Source organism: Caretta caretta, chromosome 4 (assembly GCF_965140235.1).
Source record: "Caretta caretta isolate rCarCar2 chromosome 4, rCarCar1.hap1, whole genome shotgun sequence".
Lineage (NCBI taxonomy): Eukaryota > Metazoa > Chordata > Testudines > Cheloniidae > Caretta > Caretta caretta.
This window is the reverse complement of record NC_134209.1, coordinates 56,440,749-56,464,386: the sequence shown is the minus strand read 5'-3', so window position 1 is coordinate 56,464,386 and position 23,638 is coordinate 56,440,749.

Here is a 23,638-nt window from a genome sequence, read left to right as displayed (position 1 = left end):
GTGTGTGTGTGTGTGTGTTTGTATGAATGAATGTGTGAATAAATATGAGATTGAATGGAATGTTATAACTAGAACTAACTGCTTACTATGATTCTTTCTGTATTCACAATAAATGTGGTATTTTGCCTTTTTTCCCTTTAATAAGATCCTGCTGGTTTTTATTTTATTGGTACAACATGGTCAGACACAAGAGGAGTTGACCTGGACTGTGGGTTCATGAAAACGGCCAAACTGAGGGCTGCTGAGAAGCTCCAAGGCGAGCAAATCCACCAATAAGTGCAAGACCCACCAAGGTAGAGGAGAAACTTTGTCGCACATGATAAACATTTATACTATGCCACCTCAAAACACATTCCCAAACAGGATAGCCTCTTTATATTAGCTACCTTCACTAAAAAGCAATCAAGACGACACTGGAAATATAATATTTTCTTGCAGTCATGCTGACAGATGGTCACCTTTCTGCTTTTATGAATTATCATATTGGCTGACATGGTATTATCAGGATATTATTAGTTTACGATTTAAAGTATTGCCAGTGATTTGCAACAGACCTAAAGACATTTAAAACAATGTATCTGATCTTTCCTTATTCAAATCCAACTGATTATCATCATGAAGCAGACTACACCTATTGATAGTTTATAGATATGCGTGGCAACAGATTTAAATGTAACTGTCAATGTTCACAAAGAATTTTCCAAAGCCTTGGCAACAACCTGGGGTTTCATATACTATAGTTTTCAATTAAAACAATTGAAGACATCTTATTAATTAGGAACAGTTTTTCTGCAAGCATAAATCATGATGTAATAAAATTCAGCAGGCTGTGGTTTTGTTGTAGCGAGGAAAAAAAAAACTAATAGATTATCATTTCTAGTGGTCAGCACACACTTGAACATCCAGTCTGCTAGTTACTGTGGAAGAAATTTTGTCTTGAATTTCTATTAGTCAATACTGTTTTAAAACAGTACTTTGCCTTTATTCAGTTCATTTTATCTGAGACTGTCATAATGTTTTTAAATGCAAATTAAATCTTACCACAGTGGACATCCTTCAAATGTTTCTGCCAGTTGCAGTGTTATTACAAGTTTTTAAAGAATTACCTATTTTAAGCATAGGGAACCTCTTTCAAATATTCTGCTTCTGAAGAAACTTAAGTATGACCATTGCATCCCTTCAGGTCCCTGATTCAGAAAACCACTTAAACATGTGCTTAAGGACAATGGATTTACAGGATTATGTAACGAGTTAGTGTCAAAGCCAGGAATAGAATCTAGAACTCCTAACTCCTTGAGTCCTTTGTTTTAAGCATTAGAACATACCATCCCCATCCATAGACTGGCTGATTTGAAGCAGAGTTTCATGCTGCTCACTATGGGTAAAATTCTGATCCTACTGTAAGTATATTGCCATTGACTTCAATAGTGCCAGAAATTCACCATTTCTGTAAGGTGCCTGATTCACTTGTTCAGAAAAATCCATGTTTCTCAGAATTAGAGTTGTGATCAGAAATCCACAGGCAATAAACATATTTTGGTCCCTATGCTTTTTGCTGGCCACATATCCATTTCGGAAGCCTCAGTGATGCTTAACTGAATCTAATCCCAGTATTTGCACTGTGCCTGTAGCATCAGACATCGGTGCCAAACAGTCTAGACTGCAAAGTAGTAAAACATAAACATACCCTTGTGTTTCTTACCATAAACCTGTGTATACTTTATTCGGTATCTTTTGAAGATGGTGCAAAAAATTTGAGGGAAAGATCAATATTTCTTTTTCTTGAATAGCATGAGACCATCAGTTCAGGGTACCTAAGCCACCAGTTATTACATAGTAAAGATTTTATACACAGGACCTGATCCAGAACCAATTAAAGTCAATGTGAATCTTTCAAATGACATCAATGGAGATTGGATCAGGCCATTATGATCGTCTTTATCAAAATGATCATGGTAATACCTAGTGGTCAGCTGAGAAGGAAGAACTATTGTGTTAGGCCCTGACAGGCAATGCCTACACTTCAATCTACAGTGTAAATTCCACATAAGCTCTGCTTGAGCTAGTGTGCTAAAATAAAGTGTAGCCACAGCGGCATGAGGAATGCGAGGGGCTAGTTGACCTAGTATATACTTAGTGCCTTAGATGGGTATGTATTTTGAATGGCTAGCCCCTCCTGCCATTCATGCTGCCACACTACAGTATTTTTAGTGCATTATACCAAGGACAGCCCATGCCAATATGGCTTCTTGAGATGTAATTTCCATTTTCTAGACTTACATTGTAGAAATACTCACAAACACAGCACTTGCTCTGAAGAGCTTACAATCTAAACAGATGAAACAGACACAAAGCAGGGAAAAGGAATAGAACATGGAAGCAATATGATGGCTGCAAACCCCATGTTAGGATAAAGTTGTAGGTTTTTTGGCTTTTTGATCCTGCCAGAGGGATTACAATGGAAGGCGATTAGCTAGATGGAAAGCAAGTAGGGAAGGGGAGGAATGTTGGAGATGGGAGGGTTGAAAAAAAAAAAAAAGCCATTCAACACAGGAAAATGTTCAGCAAGAAAACTGCAGAAAGCAGACTGATGACATCATCAGGGTCTGTTGGTCCATGTTAGAACTGCTTTGTGCAGATTTCTACAGTTTCAGGATAATAATCAAAGTTAGAAAACACTGTAAATTACATGACCAATCTCTCAGACTATCCAGTCCATCAATGATATGATTTTTTTAAAGAGAAAAACCTATGTAATGTCCTATCACATGGTATGTCAAAGAACCATAGCACATATTTATTTATAACTTTGATTTATTTTTCTCATCTGTGTCTGTTTCAACTGATGAATAATGATGGTCCACAATGTGCAATGAATCTGAGCAGTAACGACCCCGTGAGAATCTACATTGTAAATGCAGTAGGCTGGCTAACTATCAGAAGGCCCATAAAGGACAAGAGGTTGAGAGCAGCAGCTACTGTGATTTGTTCTTTAAATCCTTGTAATATAATCCTTCTCCAGATTTCAAGACTTTCATCTGATAGTGAGATTTTTCCCAAGGAAAAATGTGAGGTGGGGTTGCGCACACCTTCTGTTTGATCACAGCATGTGTGTGCAGTCTTCCCACTCACATCTGTGAAGATCTATCCCTTCGCACCTTAAAAAAAAAGAAAACCGTCTAGTGGGAGGAATCCATAAAATGTTAAACTAAGCATTAATCACGGAATATAAATAGCCTTCCAAGACAGGCTGCTGGCACAGCAGCTGATACTCATGAGTTGGCGGCACCTCCTTATGGCTCATCTGGAGAATTAGCTCACCACTGACCAAGCCCCATTTGATGGTCACTCAGCCCTTTGCTCCACTTGCTGTGCAGCTGCTCTCTTGCTAGTGTGGAGTTGCAATGCCTCTACTTCATGGCTTAGCTCTGGCCAAGTCACCATCATCCTCCCCTTCCAGGATATTATCAGAATCTCCTTCCTCAAAGTCTGAGGCAGTTTCCATCTCCACTGTGCTGATTATACCACTCTCACAGTGGGTGGCAGGAGAACCCTAGCCTGCCCTGTACACTGGGTTCCGATCCAGTAACCCTCAGACCAGCCATTTAAGTCTTTCCTCTCAGGCCTGCTCCTTCCCAGGACTGCTTCCTACCCTGCCTTTTCCAGGCTCTTATTCTCCACCTGCCCCTTTGTATCAGGAAGTGTGACTGCAGCTCACCTTGCTGCAGCCTCAGATCCTAGGTTTTATAGAAGCCTCACCTGTTCCTGCCCAGGTGAGCTTCATTCTCAATCAGTCTGATTGTCCCTTAGTTCCCTAACAGGTGAACCTTACGGCTAATTGGTCTTTCTTGCCAACTTAACATCATCCATGCTGGTGTGCGGTGTGTAGCCCATCACAACTGCACAGATCCTTCAGTTATAACATCCCTTTAATTTTAATAATGTAATAATGAAAGCTCTTTACTGCAAATACATTTTCAAGCTTATCAGTAAAAATATATTTTCATAAACATCTCAACAGTCACTGTAGACTTCCTTTGGGCACAATTTTCATTTATTATTCTCCCACAACTTCTATTGACAACAAAAGATTTGGGTCTGAAGAACTGCAGTCCTTAGTACCTAGTGATCCATCTTTTCATGCAAGCACAACAATTCTGTAATGTACTCTGATGATATTTAATGTTCTTCCTCACAATAGTTTTGTGAAACAGTAAAATATATGCAGCTGGTGATGGTCTTTCATATATGGGAATCCTGCTCTAGTTAAACTTAAAGAAACATTTTCAATGGTGGTAGACAGAAAATATTACCTATGGCTTTTTGTCCTTAAATTTGTTCCTACAGTGCATGAAAACAATCCTGTCAACCCATCGGACTTCTTTTTAAAAGAAGGACAAGGCTTGAGGAATAGTGAGTCCTGTTCTTAACACCTGATCCAATTTATCAGATGGAAATCACTTCTGCACCCAGAGAGAGAGAGAGAGAGAATTATGAGCTGGATGAAACCTTGTTATGGGTTGTTTTAAAACTTTGTTAAAACTGATATGCAAATGGACACTTCACATAAGATAGCTGTAAGAGATGGTTAAGGGCCACACTTAAAAGAAGGTGTGAGTCTGCCCAGCAACTAGTACCATATGGGCAGAGAATTCCTCTTGCTACTGTGACCAGGGTTTGTGTGTGCAGGGGACACAGAAAGTGGGATAGACCCTCAGATAGATAGAGAGCTGGAAGGAGCAGCTGAAAGCCCAGTATCTGACCCTGTACTAAACCAAGGGAGAGGTTTTGGGGTCGGGGTGCCATCTGAAAATCATGTTCTTGGTGCTATACACAAAATAAGGTGTTTCTTCCTAGTTGATTCCTTCTGCATTCAGAGACACAGCACTTCATACATTCTTTGTAAACAAAATGACATTGAAGAAATACCTGACTACTGCCAATTTCTTCTCCCACCTGGAACATCCCCAACATCCCAAATTTTGACTAGCCACTCAGTTTGAAAAGAGGCAGCATTATATATGCATTTGTGTGTGTGTGTACACACCCCCACACACACACATGTACAGTCTTGGAACTCCTAAATTGTATTCCCACCTCTGTCACTGGCTCATGGTTTAACTGCCAGTAAGTATGACCAGGCACAAGTTATATAGGATCCACCTAATCATGTACAAAAGTATACACACTCCTTTTCAAGAATTAGAAGGCCACATTTTTGAAGCTTCATTCTGACCCCTTTGAGCCATTCAGCTGATGTAAAACATTCTTAATCCAGCCTCATTTCACCAGCAGAGAATTCCCTGGCTGTGGGGGATGCATCCTTGCTCATGCATTTGTGCAGTTATCAATTACAATTGTGTCCCCTCTTCTCAGCCTAGGGATTGTGTGGGTCGGGGGTGGGGGCGCAATGGGGTGGTGAAGGAAAGTGTCACAGCTCTATTCTTCTCCTGGTAAAAAGGTTGATTAAGTACCCAGATGCTCCATTCCTGCTGTGGAGCTCTGTTACATTAGAGAATTGGCCCGAGAATGTGTATATAGCTTTATTTGTAGTTTTTGGAAGTATTTGCATAATCTTCTTTGTCCATTTTACATATCGTCTATTTTTATTCTCATGAAATAAAATAATTTTAAAAGAAAAACAGTTTTCCTTGAAGCTCTTTCTTAGACTGTCAATTAGATTTGTGCTGCAATTTTCTTCTTGATAACATAATTAATACACACTTGGGACAAAATTCTCCTCTCCAATCCACAGACTGGATCAAAGTGGAGAATTTTGCCTTGTGCCCTGAAACACTTGACAATGCTTTAATTCATATACATTCGAACAAACATTCAGTATGTTAGAGAAAAGGCGAACACGTGTTATAGATGATATTTTTTCATTCTGCTTTCTACCAAAAAGGCTTAAAGCAAACAAACAAATGCTTATTTGAAGAACTGTGCAACTGAGTCAGATAAAAATCACCCTGAAGTAAATTGCAAATTAGTCCTTTCCTGGGGACTGCACCTTAATGCACTGAGAATGCTTGTGTGTTCCAGTGACCCTGAGAACTATGCCAGTGGGAGCTTTAACTCTCGGTTGGGCCACCCAAGCTGGACAGATCAAAGGGAGGAGAGTAGAGGTAAAGAATCAACTGCTTCTCCAGATTAGGGAGAACGTATCCTAATAATAATAATAATTATTATTATTATTAATAATAATGTTATAGAACCACAACAAGGTAACCATTTGTTCAGGGATTGCCCTAGAAACATTGCACAGGATGTGAAGGATTCACATGCAGACTGGAAATTATTATATTAAAGATGTGGACACAATGTATGTTTATGCTTGTAAAAAACCAGATTCTGATTCCCTTATTCACCCCAGAGAGTGCAAAACCCCTCTAACATCTCAGGAGAAATAATGCAGGATAAAGGGTGTCTGGAACTTGATTCTCATCTGAGGTTTTGGTCGAGGAGCACAAGTCAAAGGAGTCCTATTTCAGATGATGTGTCATGTGCAGGACAGATGAGAACAACAGATGGGGAATGTTTAAGGACCAGCGAGGAGTTGAATGTTTTAAGGGACTTACAATAGATTGCATTGCAGTCATCTAGCCTCTGTGTAACAAGAAAGCAGTATGATGGTTGTCAGATCACCATGTGAGATATGTCCAAGTTTGGTGACCCTTTTTCAATTAATGATCTTCCACTCCCAATGAGGAAACAAAAGAAAGTTCAGTATAACTTGTTACTTTCAGTAAGACTTTCTTATCACAACAGGTGTTTTTTTTCTTCAAGACAACAACTTTTCTAGAACTAAGTTTTTTTAGAACGAGATTTTAAGATAAAGCATATCCCAACATGAAGATGTATTGCTACACAGATTTGTTGCAAAAAATGGTTATTACTTAATACAGCTTTCTTGAGTTGTTAAATGCCGTTTCACCTAAGTAAAAACTAATCCTCCTGATATGCCTTTCAGCATCCTAAGCTTTAATGATGCCGAGCACAGCAGTGTAATTAACAGTACCAGTGATATATAACAATTCTGTGCTTTCCAGTGGTAGAAACAGAAGGCTAATGCCAGATTGCTTGTTAAAGGTACACCTGGTTGCAAAGTACACCAGATGAGACAATCCCCCAGTAACCACATAATGAGGTAAAGACATCTGTAAGATTATTTTAGAACTCTGAAAATGAAGATTTAAAGTCTTTGGTGATGCTGCAGATGGAATTATTGTCATCCCCACAGACATTGTCACTGGAAATAGATCAGCCCTCCCTAACTAGCACATAGCTATCCCCAAGTTACCTGAGGCAGCTCTGCCTAAAGTTAATAGAACCGTTTAAAAAGGTCTATCCTGCAATGTATAGTTTATTTTGAAACTGTTGCCTAGGCCAAGCTATGCCCATTTATGATTTAGGAATATAAAACAAATAAGAAAAAATAAAAAATGTGAATAATTCTGCTCAAAACTAACATAACTCAAGATATATCTACAAAGCAAAACTAGCTTGTGAAAAACTAGCATGTGAACTGAATGGAATGCAAGCTGGATGGCTATTATAATATTTGTGGAGAATCAACCAACATAACATTTAAATAAAATTATAACGTTTTCCTTCACACCTTGGTGAGAGAAGCAACAAAGGTAAAAGAAGTTATCTGACAACATCTGAAAATATTTTGTGCAATTACAAAGCAATATTTTAGACTTAAAAATATCCCTGAAATAAGTTTGTTATTGTTGTGTTTTCACATCATGGTAGTTTCACTACACCCAAGGAAGTAATGAACACATACACATGCATAAACATGTTGGGTCTGAATTTCATTTACTCCAATGCCACTTTACACTGCTTCAAAGTGGTTGTAAATATAATTTAAACACATACTAATACCTATGCAAGAAGCTTATATGTTATTGAAAGAAGATGTTTGTCCTTCTCTTTATGTCTCTGCATAAGGCCCTTCCAGCACAATGAAGTGGTTTCACATTGCAAGTGCTCTCCAGATCTTCTGGAGATTGAAGAGACACTTCAAGAGCACTGAAACACTCCAGACACTTCTTTCTTGTTTAAAAAAAAAATTATAAAATATTTTGTATTCTTTTCTAAGTTTTATTGCCCACAAATATATATATATATATATAGTTAGAATTTTTAAAAGATATTTCAACAGGTTTAGTTTGATGCTTTAGACTTTCATGAACACCCCTCCCTGTTCTTAAAGCGGAACTAAAATTGAAAATATGTTTCAAATAAACAATAGTAAAAGCACATTTTTACTTAAAACAAATTTTTCAGTATTATCAACATTAAATGATAGAGTAGAAAGAGTGTTGAGATTTTTTCTGGATTTTTTTTCTTGAAATCATCATGTTATCACAAAACATTTCAACAAAACTACATTTTCTGATGGGAAACTATTGAAAAAAAACCAACCTGTTCTATTAAAATAGCAAGAAAATGTGCCCAAAATTTCTAATGACCCATTAAGTGTTGAACAAGGAGATGCACAAAAATGGAACTGGCAGGAAAAAGGTACCTGGAATAATAAATCCCCAAATCACAACCATTCCATGTTCATGTCTCTGGTGCTTGCGGTTTCAACTGCTTTCCCTAACAGATTATTTCATATCCTAGTGACATTTTGAGTCAACAAGCTCTCCCTAGTAACTAGTTCAAATGTGTCTTACCTTATTTCTCATTCAGAATCACCAATTTATTGTTGCCATCCACCCTATAATGAAAATAATTCACTGGTGGCCATATTATATACATGTATATGTATATCAAGAGTTATTTTGGATTATTTTCCTAAGTATATGTTTTTTTCATTAGGGGTAGGAATGGAAGGGAACATACAAACTCACTTGTATGTTCCATAAGGTCTTCAGAAAAATCTTGTAGCTGAACTGCATTTCAAATACAAATGTTTTTCATTTAAGTCCTGACTTGAGGGCAAAAATGTGTATATTCATTCAGATGAAGCACGCTATTATGATAACTATCAATCAGTGAAAATCTGGATTCCCTATTACAATTTCACAGTTAGAATTTTCCCTTCAAGCGCTAGGACCCAATATATATTATATATATAGCGCACAACCTTGTACAAAGGGATGTAATTATAAGACTAGACTCTCATGAACCTTGTTTCCTTTTATAATGTTCTGAAGGAAAATAGATCCTCCACTCTGAAGGTCTAAGGATCATTTTATGGCAAAGTTTTGTAAGATGTTTAGTACAAACCATTTTTGACATTTTCCTTATTCTCTTTTTTGTAAGAGATTTTTCATAATAAAAAGAAAAAAACCTAAATCACAGTGAATTATGGAATTAAAAAAAAAAACCAACCCTATGAACATTCCACATAAAAAAGTAATAAGGGAAACTATCTTGCAAGTCAGAAAACATCGATGGGAGAATGTTGACTTCAGTGGAGCTTTTTGATTTACACCAACTGCTGATCTGACTCTAGTATATTCTTTGAAAATCTTCATCATAAAAGGTAACAGAGTTCAAAAGCTGATAGACATTAAAAATCTAAAGAAAATACATGTTCAATGTTAAATGCTATAAAAAAGGATATGAGAGAATGGTTTAGTTTGAACAGTATCGTTTATTCTATGGGTTGAATCCAGTCCTTGGTGCACAGGGGCCTGAATCTAACCCTTAATGCTTGTGGGAGAGTACTCTTTGACAGCACTGGAGACTGAAGCCATCTATTTATCCACTCAAGAGTGGACAATATAATATTGGCAGTGCAAAAATTCCCCACTAATGCATGTGTGTCATCCATTGTACCATGTGTCTGAACTGTATTGTCTAATTTAGGGCCCAATCCTGCAAACTGCCCGATACTTGGAAATCCCACTGTCTTCAGCAGGCATTCCAAGCACAGAGAGTTTGCAAAATCACGTACTTACAGAAGGAGAAAGAAAGACTCCCATTGACTTAAACGTATGATGAATCAGAGACTTAGTGAATCTTGCAAAGAATAATACGTGTGCTTAGTTTTACGCACCTTGCTTTCAATGGGACTACTGTGTGTGCATAACATTAAGCACATGGGTTATTCTTTGTACGGTTGAGGCCTTAGACAGTAAGCTCCTCGGCAAAAGGCTGTCAGTACTAAACAAGTAACATACACACAAAAATAAAATCCATGAAATCATTTTGAACACTGAAATTCTAAATGAATGAAAGGCAAGCAATATAAAATTAGAGAACATTTAACAGCAAGTAGAGTGAGGCAGAACATGGTTTTCCTGTCCAGTGAATATTTTCAAAATTTCAAAAAAATTCTCATTATGTATCAGGACAAACCCAAGTAATTTTTCGTCAAAAAAAAAAAATGAAAGAAAGAGCACAAACAGCCATGGCACTCACCTGGGATGTAGGAAACCTAGGTTTGAACCCATGCTCTGCCTGATTTAGAACAGAGACTTGAACTTAGGTCTCCTACTTTCCTCATGAATGCCCCAAATAGGCTATTTTGTGAGAGTCTCTTTTAATCTCTACTGTCTGTAAATGAACATTAGACCAAGTATTTGAACCCAGGCTTCTTACATCCTAAGCAAATACTCTAACAACTGGACTAGAGCATGAGTTTCTCTTTCTCTGACCCAATAGCCACCAGTCTAGCGTGCGTGTGTGTGTGTGTGTGAGAGAGAGAGAGAGAAAATCTGACCCTTTCCTGTGAAAATATTCACTTTCCACAAATCAGCATTTTCCCCACATAAAACACTTTGTCAAAAAATTCCCAACCAGCTCTAATTACAAATGATCTAATGCACATTGTTTGATGGAAAAGGGCAACTATTCATAAAAATCCTTTAGTGAACTATTAAGCTTTAGAATGATTTCGGGTTATATTGTAGACATGATACATGGGGCGGTATCTAGTCAATTCCTTGTAACATATATTGGGCTGAGAACAGAGTGCATTCCTTAATCTGAGAAAAGAATTAATTCATAGCTATAGTGGTAATAAAGAAGAGGGTTGAGATACAGGCAAATTTAGCCTGCACAGACTATTCAGGTGATCAACTATCAGAACAGAGTGTTAGCAAAAGAAACATAGAGTATCCACCATTTCTTCACTGGAGATCTTTTAATAGGAATTATAGAATGGGAATAGGGCTCATTAAGAGGCTAAGAAGTAAAAGTTTCTGATGTTGTTTGCCTTAGATATTTCATTAAAGTAAGACTACTGCATTCTAAAAGTAACAACCCCCCCCCACCCGTAAATCAATCATTTACAGAATATAAGTGGTACAATGTGACCCTGTTCAACAAGCTGCCATGTGTTGTGTAAATTGCTATATGTATGTATAGTCAGGCAAAATTTAAGAGGATAATCTGTGCCAAATTTTACTTCAGGGCATTATTTTCTATTTATTAATTGGCTATTTGCTCTGATCTCCTCTAGGTACTCAGCTTTCAGCTTCCTTCGGCCTGGTGTCCATGCTCCTTGCCAGTCTTCTCTTCCTTTCTCCCCACTTTCAATGTTCTTCTTCCCTTTCCCTGGTCCTTTCTGCTCTATTGCTCCTATTAACTCATCTTTTTCTCTTGAAAAAAAAGAGAAACAAAAAACAAAGTAGATTTTAAAAACAAAAAACCAAGTAGAACTAAAATGTCATATGCCAAATATAATTCTGCCAGTATGTTGAATCTCTTTCTCTCACCGTTTTGTCTGACTTATCCATTTAAACCCAAGTTCACCTAATGAAGTCAATCAAACTGCTCCACATGCCTATAACTAAGCATATTCTTAAGAACGAGATTTTCAAAGTCTAATCAGCTTTCTTATCTTCAGAATCTCACACAGTTGAATCAGAGCAATAAAAGTAAATAATGAAGGGACTGCCTCTTATGTATTTGCACAGTGGCTAGCACAAGATCTCAATCCTCTTTCGAGCATTTGAGTGTTACTATAATACAAACAGAAAATAAATGAAATTAATAGTTACACTGCACTCAAGTCAGACTTACTTTAGATTTACACCAGTGTGAGAGCAGAATTTGGGCCATAATGGCTTATAAATTATACCACCTGTGTATTAAGATTAATATATTTGCTTTCAAACTAAATTCCCTCTTGCCTTTAAAACCATGTTTATAATTAGTAGGGGCATAATACTTTAATATACAACAAAAGGCAATTTTCCATTTCCTTTTTCTGCTTATAATATTATTTTCCCTCCTCCTCCTCATCTCTTCCACAATTTGCTTGGCAACATTCAGAAACTCAGCAAAGAAATCAATCGTCCTATGTTTTTTTATAGTCCTTCCTGTTCGTGTTCAGTGAAAGTTCCAGACTCTGGTGTAGTATGATAAGCCATGTTCTATGTAGACAAGCCATAAGATGCTTACATAACACTTTTAACAGGAGTACATTTTTCCCCAGGAATAAGAACATCTCACAAATATTTATACAAGTAAAATCTTGCTTGCATGAGTGTTCACAAAATGAGAATTTAAAAGGATGCAATGAACAGTGCAATCAAAGACTTTGTAGAATTCAATAGAACTGGTCAAACAATGAAGAAAATTTTTCACAAAACATTTTCAAAATATTTCTCAGAACTTATAATCAAAATTTAAATTTTTTGAAAAATATTTACCACTCAATAAACTGATTGAAAACAGGTAACAATTTTTAAAGAACGTTTTTGAAAATTGAAAAAATAAATTGGGTTGACATTTTGAAAATTTCAAAAATTTTGACCAGCTGTAGAATTCAGCATAATATTGTTTGATTCCCCCAGCTTTCCTCCCCCAATCCATTCCCTGTTATGTCATTGCCATTTATGTTCACAGCCCTACGGTATGTCTCCACTACAGGCACAGAGCTGCAACACTGCAGCTATGCCACTGTACAATCAGTGTAGACACTTCTTACATCACCTGAAGGAGTTTAACATCAACGTAGGTAATCCACCTCTCCAAGAGGCAGTATCTAGGTTGACAGACTTAGACTAGGGGTTCGGTTAACTTAATTACAGTGGTAAGGGTGCAAAATTTATCACAGCCCTGAGTGACATAGCTAAGTTGACCTATATTTTAGCTGCAGATGGGGTCATTGTAAACTTTTGGTAAAAGAATTTTCTCCTTTACAGTCTTCCTCTATACTGCATTTTATTTCAACTCTCAGCTGAAAAAAAAAATCCTTTCTTGTCATCCCTGTGCTGCTATTTATTATTTAGCTCTGCAATTTATTATGTACAGTAACTGTTATGTATTTTGTGAAACAGCCTATACTAAAAAAACTATATACAATGAAATTATCTCATAACATGCTTCTGTACGTCCACATGGGAGTAGCTTTCTAATGCATAAATCAACATAAGGGTCATACAGTACCTCTTATATACAGAGCACTTTTGAACAGAACAAGCACAGTCATGTATGACACCCTTGCCTCAGTAATGACAACGGGAATTTTGCCATTGACCAGCGTGGCCAGGATTTCACCCCCAAGATTTGTTACTGTTTTCTAGAACTAGTAAAAACTTGGAATTAATGTTTTGTGGGGACACGCTGACGTTTCAGAATTTCCTTTTATCCTGAATCCAAACAAAATCTCCTGCTAAATGAAATTTCTGAACAATTTAATATAATATAGTCAAAATGAAGAAATTGATCGTCATCAAAATGAAAAATTTTGATAATTCTGTCAAAATTTTTGACAAAAAGTCAATATATTCCCGTGAAACATTTGATTTAGCATTTCTGATGGAAACTGTTCTGTCAGAAAATTTTTGACCAGGTCTATCATTCTCTTTATATACTTTATAGGATTGCAAAATACTGTCAAGAGAAAAACAGAAGTAAAAGGAAGAGAAAACATGTTTAGCAAAGGAGTACTGTGATGCTTTGGGATTACACCCAGAGCAGTAAGGGGTTCTGTCACCCTCTGCCCTGTAACTCTGGGTGCTTCTCTGATATGCAACTTTTGCTCAGAGCCGTGACACCAGCCTCTTAATTGAATACAGAGCCTGTTAGCTTAGCTGACGATCTAACCTTTCAGTTGAATACACAGCAGTGAGATTGTTTTGTAATGAAACAAGAATAAGTTGATTAACAAAGAACAGATATTTATGTGATAAGAAGTAAGAATAAAAGTCTCAGATATGGTTACAAATAAAACAAAATGTAAGAGAAGGAAAGCTGCTGGAGCTGAATTGAGTGATCAAATATATTAGTTTCAATGCCCAGTGCTTCTCCGGGGAAAAGAAGAACACCTGCATTGCACTTTTTTTAAATCAATGAGTGTCCTTGGCATTAAGTCCTACATGGAAAAGAGATTTATCAACACATCGAGGTCCACTGCATATTCTGAGTTATCAGTTTTCATGACTATTCCCATCTGCTTTATATCCTCCCCAGCACTATTAGTTCCATTCAGAATTAACTTTAAGGTATCAAAGACATACCAGGCAAGTTGCTCTGATATACAGTCCTGTATACAATAGGGGTCCAGATGTTTCTATGGAGTTCCTTTTTGTAACTTCTGACTTTCTAAAATAAACACTCCAGCTCAACCAGAAGTTATGAGCTTGATGCAGGAATTGCTGGATGGAATTCTACATCTTGCTCTATAGAAGAGGGCAGTTTATCAGATAAAACAGTCCTTTCTGACCTTGCTGAAATCCTGGCCCCACTGGAATCAGGAGGTCTTTTGCATTAACTTCAACAGAGTCAGAATTTCACCCTATGATTTTTTTTTTTTTTTTTTAGTTGTAAGCTTGAAATAAATGTTTACAAAATGGGACAAAACATGTCCTCCCAACCCCAGCCCGCCCCCCCCCCCGATGCATTGAGCCTGTATTTCATAATATACTATATGTTACCCTAAAAGAGTTGAAGATTCTATTTTTAAAAATCTATTTCATTTTTATTTTGATGACTGCCCCTATGAATTTCACACATCCATTTATTTTGTGTTTCCTCTGTCTCTCCTGAATGTCCACTTACTGATTTTTTCCACTTGTTATGTACTATCTTTCAGACTGTAAGCTTTCTGCAGCAAGGGCTGTCATGTTTTATATATTTCTATAATGTCTAGCACAATGATACCCTTACCTCATTAGCTCCTTGGCAATATTGCAATAAAGTTGTCTAATAAGTAAGTAAGTAAGTAAATAAATAAATAATAATATAAGTATGGTATTTGATACCACAGAATTCCATTCATTAAGAAACTGCTCTGACAAAAAGGGGGAAGTCTCTATTAACTAGACAACCCCAATAATAGGGAAAAGCTTCAAGAAATATGGTATAAGCAGAAAATAAAAGTACATTTAATAAGATATAGATTTATAAAGGTTGGCCTTCTAAAGTACTTACATCGTACTAGCTCTTTACTTGGACTGTGATTGAACTTTTATTGCATGAACTTTTATTTAAAATAATTAAAGTTGCACTGCATTGAACAAATGTATTCATGCAGAAATCTCTGAAAGTGAATGAAAAGAACCATTTTAGAGCCTCTACTGAGAATACACTTTAAAATTGCCTTTGCACTTTAATTCCACCTCAGTTGTGCTTAGAAATTTTTAAAAATTGCTTTTATCCATTCCAGTTATTCTTCACAAGGTCCCAGAGGTTAGCCAATGAAACTGGTTTTAAAGCTTATTAAATTCATTGCAGGAAAAGTATTCCTAGACCCACATCCCAGTTAAAGTCCATATTCTGCGTTCAGGTCACACCCACACAACCCAAATTAGGACAACAAGATTTCATGGGAAAAACTGAGGGCAGAATTCAGACAACACTTGGTTGCTTATCATAGAATAAACAGAGAGGTTACTTTTAAGAAGTTCATTCCATTTTGAAAGATTCTAGTAGTTGGAGAGAGATTCTCTATAACTTAAAATGGGAAATACTGGTCGAACTCATAATATCTCTAAGAAAAAGAATTGCCATTGTTATTGCCGCCACTATGAACAGATAAATTAGACAAGTTAACTCCAGACCCTTCAGGGCATCTATAGGTATAGTGCCTTTCTCACAGGAATTTTCTAAGTTACCTGTGACTGTGCAATACTATCTAGGTTTCAGAGTAGCAGCTGTGTTAGTCTGTATCTGCAAAAAGAAAAGGAGTACTTGTGGCACCTTAGAGACTAACCAATTTATTTGAGCATAAGCTTTCGTGAGCTACAGCTCACTTCATCGGATGCATACCGTGGAAAATACAGTTCCACTGAATGCATCCGATGTAGTGAGCTGTAGCTCATGAAAGCTTACGCTCAAATAAATTTGTTAGTCTCTAAGGTGCCACAAGTCCTCCTTTTCATTTTGCAATATTATCTAGGAGTTCAATAGAGTATCTTAGCATAGCTAGGGGGAGATTCTTGTTTGTTTGTTTTTTCCCCTGCTAGTACACAGTAGACAACCAGTTAACTATATAAACTTTGTAGTTTAGCCAGCTGTGAGGAAACAAATGTTTAATTCCCTCCAGTGCAGTTTCTGGTCTGGTGAAAGCAATGCATTCAGTTTTCACACCACCATTTTTTATTTGGATTTATAAATATAACCCAAAGTGGCCTGGTGGCTAGAGCACAGCACTGGGACTCAGAAGGAAAAAAACATGGGTTCTATTCCTGGCTCTGTCTCTGGCCTGCTGGATAACCTGGGGAAAGACACTTCCCTGCATGTGCCTTAGTTTCCCCACTGGTGAAATGGAGCGAGTGATCTCTTTTGTAAAGATCACTTTTAAGATCTATGGATGAAAAGGCTGTATAAGAGCTAGGTATTATTATTGATGTTATTACATGCTCCTTCATCAATTTCATCAGAAACAAAGCAACTCACCATTATGCAAAGTCATAGTGCCAAGGAAACATTTTGAAATAAGGGGATATGCAAATCTCCTTCTCTCATTTGAAGTGAGTGGCAAACCTTCTTGGACACCAGGCAGTGTAACTGTTAACAGGAGCTTGTAACTATTTATGTAGCTGCTGTAGAAGTAGTTTCTGGACAAAGGCTTACAGAGGCAGAGATTTTGCATAGAGTGGCAGATAAACTGAGTTAAAATACTAAAGTTGCTGACTTGTAGAGTTTGGTGAATAATTTACTGTGAACAAGTTATTTGATGAATTAAGCCATTTGTCTGTTAACTGTAACAAACAAATTTGTAAAAATAATTATCTGTTGAACAGATTTGCAGTTAAGTGAGCAAGAGAGGCTCTGGTTACTAATCAAATGAGACAATACATTTCAGTCATAAGAATATTCATAGCTACCTTCTTGTTTATTATCCAGTCTCTACTTACAAGAAAGAAAGATTGCAATCTTGAGTAAACTATCCACTTTAGACTGAACTAAGAGTTACAAAGGGATCTCAGAAAACTGTGCAACAGAATTGCAGATGAAATCTAATGATCATAATGCTAAGTAATGCATAATAGAAAAAGTAATCCCAACTACATATCCAAAATGACATGTAAATTAGCTGTTACCACTCAAGAAAGAGATCTTATAGTCATTGTGGATAGTTATCTGAAAACATGTGCTTAATGTGCAGTGGCAGTCAATACATCCATGGTATTCCCACATCTTGAATACCGCGTGGAGTTGTGGTCACCCAATCTCAAAAAAAGATACATTAGAAATGGAAAAGGTACAGAGAAGGGCAACAAAAATGATTAGGGATATAAAACAGCTTCTATATGAGGAGAGATTAAAAAAAGACTGGACTGTTCATCTTGGAAAACAGATGACCAAGGGATTAGATATGATAGAAGTTTATAAAATCATGAACGGTGTGGAGAAAGTGAAGGATGTTTTATTTGCCCTTTCACATAACTGAAGAACCAGGGGTTACCCAATGAAATTAACAGGCAGCAGGTTTAAGACAAACAAAAGGAAGTATTTCTTCATACAATGCACAGTCAGCCTGTGGAATTCATTGCCAGCAGATGTTGTAAAGACCAAAACTATAACTGAGTTAAAAAAAGAATTAGATAAGTTAATGGGGAATAGGTCCATCAATGGCTATTAGAGAAGATGGCCAGGGATGCAATCCCATGTTCTGCATGTAACTAAGTCTCTGGCTGCCAGAAGCTGGGAGGGGCCGACAAGGGGCCGACAAGGGACTTCTACTTAATTCCCTCTGAAGCATCTGGCATTGGCCACTGTTAGAAGACAAACAAGGAATACTTGTGGAACCTTAGAGACTAACAAATTTATTTGGGCGTAAGCTTTCATGGACTAAAACCCAATTCATCGGATGCATGCAGTGGAAAATACAGTAGGAAGATATATATACACAGAGAACATGAAAAAAATGGGTGTTGTCATACCAACTGTAACGAGACCAATTAATTAAGGTGGGCTATTATCAGCAGGAGAAAAAAAACCTTTTGTAGTGATAATCAGGATGGCCCATTTCAAACAGTTGACAAGAAGGTGTGAGTAACAGTAGGGGGAAAAGTTTTTATTTTGCATAATGACCCATCCACTTCTAGTCTTTATTCAAGCCTAATTTAATGGTGTCCAGTTTGCAAATTAATTCCATTAATGCAGTTTCTAGTTGGAGTCTGTTTTTGAAGTTTTTTTGTTGGGGAATTGCGACTTTTAGATCTGAAATTGAGTGACCAAGAAGGTTGATGTGTTCTCCGACTGGTTTTTGAATGTTATAATTCTTGATGTCTGATTTGTGTCCATTTATTCTTTTCTGTAGAGACTGTCCAGTTTGGCCAATGTACATGGCAGAGGGGCACTGCTGGCACATGATGGCATATATCACATTGGTAAATGTGCAGGTGAATGAGCCTCTGATAGTGTGGCTGATTTGGTCCTATGATGGTGTCCCTTGAATAGATATGTGGACAGAGTTGGCAGTGGGCTTTGTTACAAGGATAGGTTCCTGAGTTAGTGTTTTTGTTGTGTGGTGTGTGGTTGCTGGTGAGTATTTGCTTCAGCTTGGGGGGCTGTCTGTAAGCGAGGACTGACCTGTCTCCCAAGATCTATGAGAGTGAGGGATTGTCCTTCAGAATAGGTTGAGGATCCTTGATGATGCGCTGGAGAGGTTTAAGTTGGGGGCTGAAGGTGACGGCTAGTGGGGTTCCGTTACTTTCTTTGTTGGGCCTGTCCTGGAGTAGGTATCTTCTGGGTACTCTTCTGGCTCTGTCAATCTGTTTCTTCACTTCAGCAGGTGGGTATTGTAATTTTAAGAAAGCTTGATAGAGATCTTGTAGGTGTTTGTCTCTGTCTGAGGTATTGGAGCAAATGCGGTTGTATCGTAGAGCTTGGCTGCAGACAATGGATTGTGTGATGTGGTCTGGATGAAAGCTGGAGGCATGTAGGTAAGTATAGCGGTCAGTAGGTTTCCGGTATAGGGAGGTGTTTGCACCTTCTTGTCAACTGTTTTAAATGGGTCATCCTGATTATCACTACAAAAGGTTTTTTTTCCCCTGCTCATAATAGTCCACCTTAATTAACTGGTCTTGTTACAGTTGGTATGGCAACACCCATTTTTTCATGTTCTCTGTGTATATATATCTTCCTACTGTATTTTCCACTGCATGCATCCGATGAAGTGGGTTTTAGCCCACAGAAGCTATGCCCAAATAAATTTGTTTGTCTCTAAGGTGCCACAGGTACTCCTTGGTTTTTTTTTTGCTGATACAGACTAACACGGCTACCATTCTGAAACTTGTTAGAAGACAGGATACTGGGCTACATAGTGCATTGGTCTGACCCAGTATGGCCATTCTTAGATGTATTTAGCTAGAGTGGTGTGAAAGACAATGAAATCTGAAAACCTAAGAAATTAAGAGCGTATCGTCCTTAGTTTTATCATCTGTGAAAAATGGTGCTAATAACGCTTAATATTAGAGCTTAGTGAATTACTTGATTTTACAGTTTGATTCCCAAACTGGAGATGGGGCGGGAGAGAGAGTTAGTTTCAAACGAAAACTGATTTTTTTGAGTTTTCTCACCAAAATGAACTGAAAGAAATTCAAAATGAAATGTCTATTTGAAAAAAATGTGTCAAAACAGGTTGTTTCAAAAATGTTAAACCAACCATTTCTGATTTTTAAGGCCAAAACTATTTGCTAAATTTGACCAGAATTCAAGAATTTCAGTCCCCCCAAAATGTATATTTTCAGGTGAATTTACTATTCACCAAAAAAAAAAAAAATACCCAACTCTACTTATTACATTACCAAGCCATTGTGAGGGTTTGTTAGTATTTGGAAAGAACTATACAAGTTTTACAGTAGATATTATTTGCAGCTGAGCAGTCACAGCATTGGAAATCTCACAAGTAAGTCTATTCTTGCAAGAGTTCCAGCTTAATTTCCAGACCAAAGAAGTTTGAACAGCAATGAATAAACAATGATAGCCTTCAGGCACTATTTTTAAGTGTGTACTATTAAAAAACAAAAGATGTCTTCCAGCCTTTCCCAAGACTTATTTCCCCAGATAAGTCATTTTTAAAAAGTACATTACAGTATATCTTGGATGCTCACTGACTTTCAAAGAACAACCACATCTCAGTTTGAATAGAAAGGAATAGATTCTGATAAATGTAGTCCTATTGAATGGCACCTTACTACATGAGTAGATCCATTGACTACAAAGGGACCAATTATGAAGTAAACACTAATCAACAGGAATAAGGATATCAGAATCTGGCCCTTTATATAAGCACTATGAACTTGGTCTTTTTTCATCATATATCTCGAACATTCCAGTGCATGACCACAGATCTCAGCAATGGCTCTTTAAAAATAATGAAGTATCATGTAAAAAGTTTGGTAGCTGATATTTCCTAACCCTAAGCAAAGCATCACACATACAAATTGTCTGGCTATACTGAAAGAAGGACAGCAGACATATGATTTGGATTTAATCAGGCTACAACTTTATTATTAGATGTCTGGGACTACCCAACAGCTAAAAGTGTACAGTGCAGGTAAGCCCGTGTTTATTCCATAATTAGCCAGGGGGCTTTGAACAGCTCCCCTTCTTTTTCTATCCAGGTCTCTCCAGGAAATCATTTGTCGGGACCTTACCATCCAGCCCCCTCATAGGAAGAGTAAGGTGGGCTCCCTGTGCTACCAATCATAGGAGTCCCCAGCCACCCCTCGTTCCTTTATTGAACACCTCTTTTTAAGTCCCTTTCCAAGCAATTTATCCAGTCACTGTATACCTTTCCTATGGGAGTACCTGCACTGGACATCCTCCCTATACTTAAATAATGAGTTGCGACATACAGCCTACTACTCTTCATGCCAAAAACGGCATTTGCTCCAATCCTTGAGAAAGAGACAAAGACCTACAAGATCTCTATCAAGCACTCTTAAAACTAAAAATACCCATTTGAGGAAGTGAGGAAACAGACTGACAGAGCAAGACGGGTATCCAGAAGTCACCTACTACAGGACAGGCCCAACAAGGAAAATAACAGAACTCCACTAGCCGTCACCTTCAACCCCTAACTGAAACCTCTCCAATGCATCATAGACGATCTACAACCTATCCTGGAAAACAATCCCCCATTCTCACAGGCCTTGGGAGGCAGCTTACAGACAGCCTCCCAACCTGAAGCAAATACTCACCAGCAACTACACACCACATCACAGAAACACTAACCCAGGAACCAATCCCTGTAACAAACCCTGTTGCCTTCTTTGTCCCTATATCTATTCTAGTAACACCATCATAGGACCCAACCACACCAGCCACACTATCAGAGGCTCATTCACCTGCACATCTACTAATGTGATATATGCCATCATGTGCCAGCAATGCCCCTCTGCCATGTAGACTGGCCAAACCAGATAGTCTCTACAGGATAGATGGACACAAATCAGACATCAGGACTGGTAAATACAAAAGCCAGTAGGTGAACACTTTAAACTTCCTGGACAGATTTAATAGTAGTCATTCTACAGAAAAAACAAAAAAACAAAAAAACCAACCCTTCAAAAACAGACTTCAAAGAGAAACTGCAGAACTACTATTAATTTGCAAATTTAACACCATCAATTTGGGCTTGAATAGGGACTGAGAGTGGCTGGCTCACTTCAAAAGCAATTTTCCCTCTCTTGATATTGACACCTCCTCATCAGTTATTGGGAGTGGACCACATCCACCCTGACTAAATTGGCCTTGTCAGCACTGGTTTTCCACTTGTAAGGTAACTTCCTTCTCTTCATGTGCTGTCAGGGTTCCCTCCCAACTCTGAACTCTAGGGTACAGATGTGGGGACCCATACAAAAGACCCCCTAAGCTTATTTCTACCAGCTTAGGTTAAAATTTTTCCTTGTACCTTGGATTAGGTAATGCTGCCACCACCAAGAGATTTAGACGAACTCAAGGAAAGGATCACTTAGAGTTCCTACACACCCTAATATCCCCGCAACCCCCCACACTCCCTTTCCTGGGGAAGCTTGAGAATAAACAAGATGAGCACAGACCAACCTTGGGTTTTTTTAGGACACTAAAAAAAACCCAATCAGATTCTAAAGAAACAGAACTTTATTATAAAGAAAAATGGTAAAAGAAGCACTTCTGTAAAATTTGAATGGAAGATAATCTTACAGGGAAATCATATTCAAAAACACAGAGGATTTCCCTCTGGGTCAAACTTTAAAGTTACAAAAAGAAAACCAGGAATACACCTTCCTCTCAGCACAGAGAAAATCACAAGCCAAAACAAAAATAAGCTAATGCATTCCCTTGCTACTACTTACTGATTCTAATGGAGTTGGATTGCTTGCTTCCTTGATCTGTGTCCGGCAAGCACACAGAACAGACAGCCTAAAACTCCCTCCCCCCCTCCCCAGATTTGAAAGTATCTTGTCCCCTTATTGGTCCTTTTGGTCAGGTGTCAGCCAGGTTACCTGAGCTTCTTAACCCTTTACAGGTAAAAGGCTTTTGTGCCTCTGGCCCGGAGGGATTTTATAGTACTGTATACAGGAAGGTTGTTACCTTCCCTTTATATTTATGGCATGCCAATATATATTTATGCCTGTATCTGTAATTTTCACTCCATGCATCTGAAGAAATGAGTTTTTACCTGCGAAAGCTTATGCTCAAATAAATCTCTTAGTCTTTAAGGTGCCACCAGACTCCTTGTTGTTTTTGTGGATATAGACTAACATGGCTACTCCTCTGATACCTATCTTTGGAATATTTCCCATTTGTGACCAGATAATGACCAGGGGCAGAACAATTGGTTAAGGAGAAAAATAAATTGGATAAGTTTTTTTTGTTTTTTCTGGTAACTACCTTTGAATGTGATTTAGCACATTCCAGCACCATGTGGCCAGCCATCTCTCCGAGAACCATGAACTACTTTTATAGGGGATGCAACTTGTAATCACGCTCCATGCCGTGTTCTGCCCATAATTATACGTGTGTGTCATAAATATAAAGGGAAGGGTAAACCCCTTTGAAATCCCTCCTGGCCAGGGGAAAGCTCCTCTCTCCTGTAAAGGGTTAAGAAGCTAAAGGTAACCTCGCTGGCACCTGACCAAAATGACCAATGAGGAGACAAGATACTTTCAAAAGCTGGGAGGAGGGAGAGAAACAAAGGGTCTGTGTGTCTGTCTTATACTGGTTTCTGCCGGGGATAGACCAGGAATGGAGTCTTAGAACTTTTAGTAAGTAATCTAGCTAGGTA